Below are 10261 nucleotides of genomic sequence, written 5' to 3'. Positions count from 1 at the left end.
AACGGCTGCGATAAATCCGCGTATGCCAATACCGGGGCATCCGAGAGGGCAGCTTTGAGATCTTGAAACGCGTCCTCTTGCGATTGCTGCCACTGGATCCTCCATCCATTCGCCCCGGTGGGAGCCCCCTTCAGCAGGTCCTGCAGGGCTCGACGTGCAAAATTCTTCACGAATCGACGGCAGTAGCCGGCCAGCCCCAGGAAGGCCGCACGTCCTTCACCGTCTCGGGGGTAGGCCACCCCCGGATGGCGGCGACCTTTTCCAGGGATGGCCGGCCTCTCTCTGCCGAGACGGTATGCCCCAGGTACTCAATCTGGGTGCGGAACAGGTGGCATTTCTGGGGCTTTACCTTCAACCCGTACTTTTGCAGCCGGCCGAGCACCTGCCCAAACCGCCTCAGGTGGTCCTCGAACGTGGCGGAATAGATGATAATGTCATCCAGATAAATCAGCATGGCTTCGAAGTTGAGATCTCCTAGACACCGTTCCATCAACCGCTGGAAGGTTCCGGGGGCGTTGGCCAGCCCAAACGGCATCTGATTAAATTCGAACAGTCCCATGGGAAGGATGAATGCCATCTTGGCTCTGTCTTCCTCCTACATCGGCACCTGCCAGTACCCACTGGCCATGTCAAGGGTTGAAAAGTACGACGCATTCCCTAGGGCGGACAGGGATTCTTCTATGCGGGGCAGTGGATATGAATCCTTGATGGTGCAGGCATTCAACTTGCGATAATCCACGCAGAAACATTGGGTGCCATCCTTTTTCTGAACTAGGACAATAGGGGCCGCCCACGGACTCTAGCTTTCCCGTATGACCCCCTTCTGGAGCATTTGTGCTAACAGAGTCTTCACTTCCTGGTATAGCTGCAGTGATATTTGCCGATACCGCTCCCGTATGGGAGCCGCTCCTGCCAGAGGAATTCCATGTGTGATGGCCGTGGTACATCCAAAGTCGTCTTCGTGGCTGGTGAAGACACTGTAAAATTGTCCAAGAAGTGTCTCTACCTGGAGAAGCTGGGCTGGCGTAAGGCCGGAAAGTTCAGCCTGCATTCTCTCCAGGATAACTCGGCCTTTTTCTTGAATCGAGGATGCGGCAGCCTGCTGGGTTCGCACCGTTACTACCCAGGGATCTTCGGGTTGCACTCTCAATTGGACTGCGGGGTCCGGCAGCATCTCCTCCGCCTTACTAGTTTGGCCATTTCGGCCTGGGGCTTCAAGATGATATCCTGGTCTTGCAGGTTGACAAAACGTACCAAGATGGCCCCTTCCCGCACTGTGGCCAGGGAGCGGGCCACTAGGATGCCCGGGTGCAGGTGTTCCGAGTAACAAGGTTCCACCTGCACCTCCACGCTCTCTAGTGGTATCGGGTCGTGGATCGGCAGAGCCACCACCGTCTGCCCCGGAGGTAGCACGAGCGGAGGGGCCGCCGGTGTGATGACCTTGCCCAGCGTCTCACCCTCCTGACACTCCTGGAGCACTTGCGCCTCCCGTACCAACCGCTGGAAGACCTGCCCCTGGGCCCCACTGACTCAGGGTTTCCTGCGTGACATCATTGAGGAGTAGATTGCCGAACTCCCGCAGGATGTTCATGCCCAAGATGATTGGATGTCGGTCGTTAGTCTCTCCTTGGGTCAAGACCACTCCCCGGCGACCAAGGGATTTACCACACAAGGTCATCTGAAGCCACACCACTCCGGCGACAGGTACCGGCAGTTGGTTTGCGGCCACTAGTCGTATCATAGGCCCCCATTGGGGCCTCGCCACCTCCGGAAAATGCTGCCGGAATTACGTTGCCGGCATGGTCGTTACCTGCGACCCTGTATCCACTAGACACCGCACAGCATGACCTTCGACTTCGTCCCATACTATTGGGCACTTAGCAACCAGTTCTTCGGGACTTCCACCACCCTTTGCTGTGGTTTCCGGCTGCGAGCGGCGTCCCCCATGCCCGGAGCACTCTAGTTTAATGTCCGCCGGGGTGGACATTTCCCCCGCCGCGGACACTCCCGCGCGAAGTGGCCCGGTTCTCCACACTCATAACACCGGGGCAGTGAGGCTCGGCTGCCCCGGGTATTGCGACGCCCCCAGGGCCCGGTATTGTAGCCAGGACGGCCGGGCGCGGGCTCCGTTCTCTTCTTCACCTCAACCAGCTCGCCCCTGATACTCTTCAGTTCTTGTCTCATTTCCTCGATCCATCAAGGTTCTTCGACAACACTTACGGAGGACTCCAGGCTCCGGGCCTTCCCCACAGGAGCCTTCATCCCCTGCTCTTGTTCTCGCACCCGGACCTGACTTCCCACTTCCGAGAAGGCTAAACGTGGGTTCACTCTGACCTGTTCCCGCAAAGCTTGTTTTATTAGCGGGTCCCGGAGTCCAGTCACTAGCAGGTCATGCAGGGTGATGTCGATGGGTCCTACCCCCATTCCGTCCTTCCTTTCTATGGCGGTGTGTAGCTCCTGGAGGGCGTTCATATACTGGGTGATGGTCTCCCCCTCCCCCTGCATCCGACTGAACAACTGGGTTCTTAACTCTCCCATGTCTGTGGGGTCCCCGTGGGTCTCTTCCAGGATCTGTAAGACCCTGGCGAAGGTGTTACGACACCCCGGGGGCCTCAACATCACTGACTTCTGGGCTTCCTTATCTAACGCCATAAGGGCCACCTCAGCCTCTAAATCAGGGGTCATGGGGTGCATACGGAAGAGGCCCCGCATACGTTCGGTCCAGCTCCACAGCAGGGTATCGGAGCCGGAAAACCGGGGCAAGTTACTCAGCATAGCCCCCAAGGAGATGCTGGAGAAGGACCCCCATCATCCGCAGCCCCGCTCTGATCAGGCGCACCACCATCTGCGCTCGGAGACTGCATCCTGCCGACTACGCCAAATGTGGTACTCGCAGGTGCGCAGGATGCAGTAACGAGTCGCGAGACGGTAGTTGCTTTTCATATTAACCTTTATAGGGCTAGAGGGAGCTTTCCTCAGTCCCGGCCCGATCAGCAAACAGAAAGGGGTAACAGTGGTTGCCCTCGCAGGGGCTCTATACAGGCACACACCACCGATAGAACACGACTACTCCCGGCAACGGCCGGTCACTATAGGGCTGCGGAATGGCCGACTACGGGTCCTTAAACTATAAAGTCAACTCAGCCGTTCAGATGTCCCTCGCCGTTCGGGTTGGCGGTCTCTCGGCGTAGGAGTTGCTGGGCCCAGTTGCTGAGACGGTGATGAAGTCTTCGCACGCTCCGGCGCACTGCTGCCGCTGGAGCCCCACAGGCTCCGATGGGGTCCTTGGACGGTTCGACCGCAGCCCCTTGCACGCGGCACCGATGAGTGGTGGCGTAGGGCTGGCCACCTGCACAGCTGACGACTGTGTCGGGGGGCCCTCTTCCAGCGGAGGCCCAGCCTCTACTGCGGGCCGGAGCGAGACAGTGGAGGCCGCCGGCGGTGTTGCTCTTGCCACGGCCACTGGTGAGGGCAGGGCGGCTGCAGGTGGCGGGAGACGGGCTGCAGCCGCGGACTGGGGTGTGAGGCAGCGGCCGTGGGCAGGCCGCAGACGCGGGCTGAAGAGAGGCGGCAGCGGCCGTGGGCTGAACTGAAGCCGCAGGGGCCGCGGACTGGGGCGGGGCAGCAAGTCCTGGGTATCCGCCTCGGTACCATCCTCCTGGAGTCTCCGTGAAAGTCCCCCCTGGCACTGGTAAGTCGTTCTCGCTCTCGCTCTCGATGGGGGCCGTTCCTCCCTCAATGCTACGTGCTGAGAGGGTTAATTTAAAGTTGTATACTTGGGCTGAATTTTTGTGAGCACCCACAGAGTTGGAGGGAGGTTGCTCACCATATGTCCTCCTATAGTGCCGACATCGGCATGTGCACTATCAGGACCACAGATGATGTCACAGTCAGGTGATCATCACAATGTCTGGGTTAAAAAGCCTGTCTGAAGAGTCAGTTGGTGTTGTACCATGGGACAGGAGGTATCCCACATGGCTTCAGGAGGAGCTGAGGACATTGTGTGGCATCTGCAGGTGAAACCTGCAGAGAAGGGATGCTTTTGCACTTTGTTTTTTTTGTTTTCTGTTAAGCCATGTAGGCTCTGCTTATTTTTCCTGAACCCTACTTTGGTCTATGCTGACCTTTTACTGCACCTGCTGTGTGGTACAATAACCGTGCTCTTCTTACTGCCCCACATAATAATGCCTCCTTTGTGCCCTCTAGATCAGACCTGGGCAAAGTGCGTCCCACGGACCGAGACAGCCGTGGGGCTGAAAACCTGAGGTCCGCGGGCTGCACCCTGCCCGCCCGCTTGCTGTATCCCGCAGTCAGCATTGGTGGAGGAGGGGCCTCCATATTTATTTACACTATGATGGGCAAACTGCTCCCCTATATACAGTATAATACACCCACAGTTCCCCTATACACAATATGTTCCACAGCACCACTATACACAGTACGGTGGTTCCATAGCTCCACTATACACAGTACAGTGGTTCAACAGCTCCACTATACACAGTATGATGGGCCCACAGTTCCACCATACACAGTACGGTAGTTCCACTTCTCTACTATACACAGTATGGTGGTCCCAGAGCTCCAATATGCACAGTATGATGGTCCCACATCTCCGATATACACAGTAGGATGGTCCCAGAGCTCTACTATATACAGTATGATGGTCCTACATCTCAGCTATACACAGTATGGTTGTCCGACAGCTCCCCAATCACAGTATGGAGGTCCCACAGCTTCCCAATACACAGTATGGTGGGCCTACAGCTCCTCAATACACAGTATGGTGGTGTGACAGCTCCCCAATACACAATATGGTGATCCCACAGATCCCCAATACACAGTATGGTGGGCCCATAGCTCCCTTATACACAATAAATTGGGCCAACAGCTCTGCTATACAGAGTATGAAGGGAACACAGCTTCCCTACACATAGCATGATTTCCCCACTGCTCCCCAAAAATACTGAATAATGAATCCCACAGTAGCCATCCGACTGTATAATCTCCTCCGCATTATTCCCCAAACTGTATAATCATCCCCGAATTAGTCTCCAAACTGAATAATGGCCCCCCACATTAGTTCCCAAACTATACAGTATAATGCTCCTCCAAATTAGCTCCCAAACTGTATAATGGCCCCTTTATTAGTCCCCAAGCTGTGAAATGGCCCCTGTATTAGTCCCCAAGTTGTAAAATGGCCCCTGCATTAGTCCCCAAACTGTACAATGGCCCCTGCATTAGTCCCCAAGCTTTGTAATGGCCCCTGCACTAGTCCCCAAGATGTATAATGGCCCCTGCATAGTCCCCAAGCTATATATAGTAATGGCTGCTGAAATAGTCCCTAAAATGTATGAGGGCCCCCACACAGTTTTGGGGTCCCTCACCCTATGTATTAGGCTCCCCCATTGTTTATGATGTCCCCACATTATCATGCTCGCCATAGCTGTCATGTTCGCCATGTCTGTTTTGCCTCATGACCCCTGGAGCGGTGTGCACGCACATTTCATGTCTGCTATCCTGCATGTTCCCTAGAGCAGTGTGCACACTCACCTCATGACTGTTGAGCTGCGGAATGCCTGCGTTTCTGCTTTGCCTTCTGTGATCGTTTCGTCATGTCTAGAACCCCTGATCATGTGTCCTTCCTATGTTCCAGCAGAGGCTGGTTCTGCATTCATCTCTGCATGTCTGGAACTCTGATCATGTGACCTGCCTAGGTTTCAGCACTGGTTCTGCAATCATCCCTGCATGTCTGGAATCCTGATCATGTGACTGCTCCCTGTGATCCTGGAGGATCTGAACTGGAAGTTCTTCCCTGGTCCTGACTCAGAAGTGGAGGTGCTATGCCCTATATCAGAACGCCCCTTCCTATGATCAGGGCCTGAGTATTGTGTTGCTTCCCTGCATGGCTGCTTGGTCTGCTGGGTCGCTTCCTCTATTCTGTGCCCTTGCACTTTGCTCTGTCGTGCGTCTCTGCACACGCTCCGTGCTCGTACTCCGTCTCTTGTCTCGTGTCTTGTCTAGTGTTTGTCCTTTGTGCCATGTTTGTCCGTGCCTTGCTTTGCCTTGTAGTACTTTCTATGTTCCCTGCCTTGCCTGTTTTCGCTATGCCTTGTTCCGTACCTTGCCTTGCTCTGCCTTGTTCCTCCCTATGGTCTCAGTCTTTGCTTGCTCTGCCTCGCTCTCTCCTATGGTGCTCTGTAGTGCCCTCTGGCACACGCACCATTCCTCCTCTTTCCTTTTGTGCTCTCTTGCACGTTTCTAGGCTAGTCCCAAGGCTCTCCCTAGACCCGGCTCTGGACTTCGGCCTACGCTCCGCTGCTAGCTCCGTTCTCACTCTGATCTGACTCCGTGTTTCTGCCTATGCTTCCGTTCCTGGTTCCGTACTCTGCCTATGCGCTGCCTGGTTTCTTGTCTTGCCTTGCTCTGTTGCTTCGTGTGCCCTTTGCATGCGCCTGGTCTTCCTAGCCTCCTGTTTGTGCCTCAGCCGTGCCCGCCCTAGCCGTACCCGCCTGCTTGTGCCTCAGCCGTGCTCGTCGGTCAGTGACAGCTGTGTCACCTGCCATGCCTCAGTCGGGTTCGATGGAGTCTTGCCCATCTGTCAGTGCCGCAGCCCGATCAGCTAGCCAGTGCCCCAGCCGTGCTCTCTGTGCTTCCTTGCACTTCACACTGTTTCTGCACTGTGCTCTGCGTGCTCTCTATAACACACGCAGGTCCTCGCCTGCCTTTGGTATACCTCCCCGTGCTTCTATAAAAGTACGCGCAGGTTTTGCCATGTATCCTGTCGTGCCCTCTTGCACGCACAGGCCCTAACCCTGTTCTCGTACTCTGTCCCTGGTGTGTCCTCGCACACGCAGGCCACCGTCCTTGTACCTGTCCCTGGCGTGCCCTCTGCACGCGCAGGCCACCGTCCTTGTGACTCTCCCTGGCGTGCCCTCTGCACGCGCAGGCCTCCGTCCTTGTACCTGTCCCTGGCGTGCCCTCTGCACGCGCAGGCCCCCGTCCTTGTACCTGTCCCTGGCATGCCCCTCGGCATGCGCAGGCCTCTGTCCTGTGAACCTGATCTTGGCGTGTCTCCAAGCACACACCCTGCCTTGAACCCTGGCGTGGTTCCAAGCATGCACCCTGCCTTAAACCCTGGCTTACCTGCCGGATTCCCGAAACCTGCCGACCGCTGCCAGAGGTCCGAAACCAGATGACTGCGGCCTGATGTCCGGAGCTGATGTCCGCAGCCTGATGCCTGGACCCTGTCAGTCGTTGCCAGTAGTCCGGAGTCCGATGCCATCGCACCCCGTCTTGGATCCTGGCGTGTCCTTGCACGCACCCTGCCTTGGACTCTGGCGTGTCTCTCGGCGCGCACCTTGTCTTGGACTCTGGCGTGCCCTAGCACGCATCCCCTCTAGGAACTCTGGTGTGATCTCTAACATGTACCCTGCCCTGGACTCTGGTATGTTTTCGCGCACGTGTTATGTCTGGAACATTTGGCGTGCCCCTGCACGCACCTTGCCGTGTTTCACAGTTTGTGCCCTGCACCTGATTCCCTATATATGTCTTGCACCTGAATAAAGTGTGAAACCACGTTTTGCTGAAGAAACCCTGTGACTTTGTTTTATGTTTGGTATCCTGTCCATCCTGTTGCCAGACACTCAATAGTGTCTCACTGAGCCGGCCGACTGGTCCAGCTGCCATGGTGGCTCACCCCCTTGGTCTTGCCCCTGACACTCCCTGTACAGGGGGTGGGTTCTCACTAGGTCAGCTTGCCCTAGGTGGGTGGGCGCCACAGCCCAGAGGGTCCACTCAAAAAAGGAAAACGACTCAGCGTAAGCTGACGTTCGTCACACACATCACACCACACGTTTTAATAAAACAAAAAAAAGCATATACTCCTCTAACCCAGAATCCTGTCGAGTCCAGCGGCAAGGCAATGTGCTGTAACAGCGCCGACTCTCGCACCAAATGTGGAGCTGGGGCTGCTCGTCACAGCGTAAGCGCGGCTCCACGGTACACACTGCGCAAACATGGGATTTCAAAGTGGATTCCAGTCAGCGCAACCCCAGGAACATCATTCAAATTGCGTGGGCAGTGACAACATGACTGTATGAAATGAAACACACTAAATCAGTAGATACGGTCTAACTATATACAGTGCTTTTTGCACAGGACTACACCGCCGTATTTAATGAAAAAAAAAAACAGTTATGCACATTGCGTCACTAACAATGCACTGGGGATAGTTTTATATGGTAAACATTGCATGACAGGTTCCCTTTAAGCCCAGCCAGCCGATATTTCACCCACAGTGGCATGATTATAGTCTCTCTTCCGCCTCCTCCCTAAATCACTCACTTGTGACTTCAGACATGCACAGGGATCATCTGCCAATGGGGCACTGCAATGGTGTGATATTGTGCAGACCCGAAGTCTGATCGACCGAACGCTTCCCTCTGCAATGTCATCTCAGATGTGCTGTGCTGTTGTTTATAGTGCTGAGCAGGCAAGTAGTGGCACAAAGGCAGACGTTCACTGTACAGGCCTGAAGTACATGCAAATACTTGCTGACTATATAAGGCCGAGGTCATACAAACGTATATTTTCTCGAATCAGCATTGCCAGGGGTTTCCTTTGACGTTGTCCACATCTCAATATCACATTGCAGTCACCAACAAAATGGCGCTACACTGTGATCCTAAACTTTAGGCTTTCCTCCTCCATTTACAAACACCCAGAATGCTGTGAACACTTTTGACCTGGCTTCTGAGTTTGGGCTCCCTCTGGTGGTTGCTGCTGGTAATGGAGCTGGTCTGGCTGACAGAAGTCAATCACCTGAGGAGGATGATTGGAGGTCAGGTGTTACAGACTAGAGAGATTTAAGTGAGCAACCTTCTCTCAGTTGTTGCCGGTGATTTTGTTTTCTTCTTGATCATTTTGGAAGTCTGCTTGCCTCCTGCTTTGTCCTGCATCTTTCAGATAAGTTATTTGGCTGCTTGAGGCTATGTGCCCACGTAGCGTTTTAAAACGCACACTGAAAACCGGACTCCTTCCCAGAAATCGCGCGTTTTTTTCCGCTCGATTTCACCGTGATTTTACCGCGATTTTCGCGTGCAATAGTCAAGCACTTTCCAAGCAGCCTCAATAGCAGCCTCAATAGTAAAAGATAAAATGTAAAAATGATAAAAAAATAAAAAATCGGGGTATATTTACCTTCCGACGTCCCGCGCTGCATTCCCGGGCCTCAGCGTTCCCAGCGATGCCTTGCGAGACCTGTGATGACGTTGGTCTCGTGCACTATAGCGATCTTGCGAGACCGCTAGAGTCACGCGAGACTACATCATCACAGTTCCTTGCGCAAGGCATTACTGGGAACGCTGAGGCCCGGGAAGGCAGCGCGGGATGTCGGAAGGTAAATATACCCCGATTTTTTATTTTTTATTCTTTTTTTTACAGGGGTTTGGTACCCAGGGCCTGGAGGACAGTCTCCTCTCCTCCACACCGTGGATACCAACCGCATATGAGACGCTTAACTTCCCGCATGGTGGACATAGCCACATGCGGGAAGTAAGCGATTCTCATGCATTCCTATGGGTGCGGAATCGCAGCAATTCTTTGCGATTCCGCACAAAAGAATGATCATGCTGCGATTTTTTCCGTGATGCGATTCCGCCGCGGAAGAAAGCGCGGCATTAGCACAGCATGTGTGGAATGCCATATGAATGCATGGGGTGCGTTCTGTACATGATTTTTAAACGTTTTTGCAGCGCTTTCGCTCCGAAAATCGCGGCAAAAATGCTTAAAAATCGCATCGTGGGCACACAGCCTAAATCTTTTGCATTTGATCCATTTTTTGCTTTCCTCTGAATTTTGCTTTGCTGGTGTGAGTTCAGCCTTGCCCCCTGCTGGGACCTGTGCTGGACTCTGTTCCATATGCCACAGCTCATGTCAGTCTTTTCAGTATTTCTAATCCCCTCTTATATCAGTATCTTTTGTTTTGCATCCAGTTCACACCAGAGTTCTGATTTAGTGGGGGAGACGTTGTGTGGCCTCAGTATTTTTGCATATCAGACGTGTTGGATTTTTTCTTAGGGTTTTTTGCGTGATTGCAGACAGTATCCTTTCCTGTCCTGTTCTATCTAGGCTGTTTGGGCCCCATCATTTGCTTACTCTATTTTCTGCCTGTGTTTTGTGCCTCATCTTGTCTCACCGGCAATATATGTGCGGGGGCTATCTATTCCTTTGGGGTTCTACTCCGGGGCAGTTTAGCTTTCCC

The sequence above is a fragment of the Dendrobates tinctorius genome, unplaced genomic scaffold (assembly GCF_039654945.1).
Source record: "Dendrobates tinctorius isolate UK_male_01 unplaced genomic scaffold, ASM3965494v1 ptg000011l, whole genome shotgun sequence".
In the NCBI taxonomy this organism is placed as follows: domain Eukaryota; kingdom Metazoa; phylum Chordata; class Amphibia; order Anura; family Dendrobatidae; genus Dendrobates; species Dendrobates tinctorius.
This window is presented reverse-complemented; position numbering follows the sequence as displayed.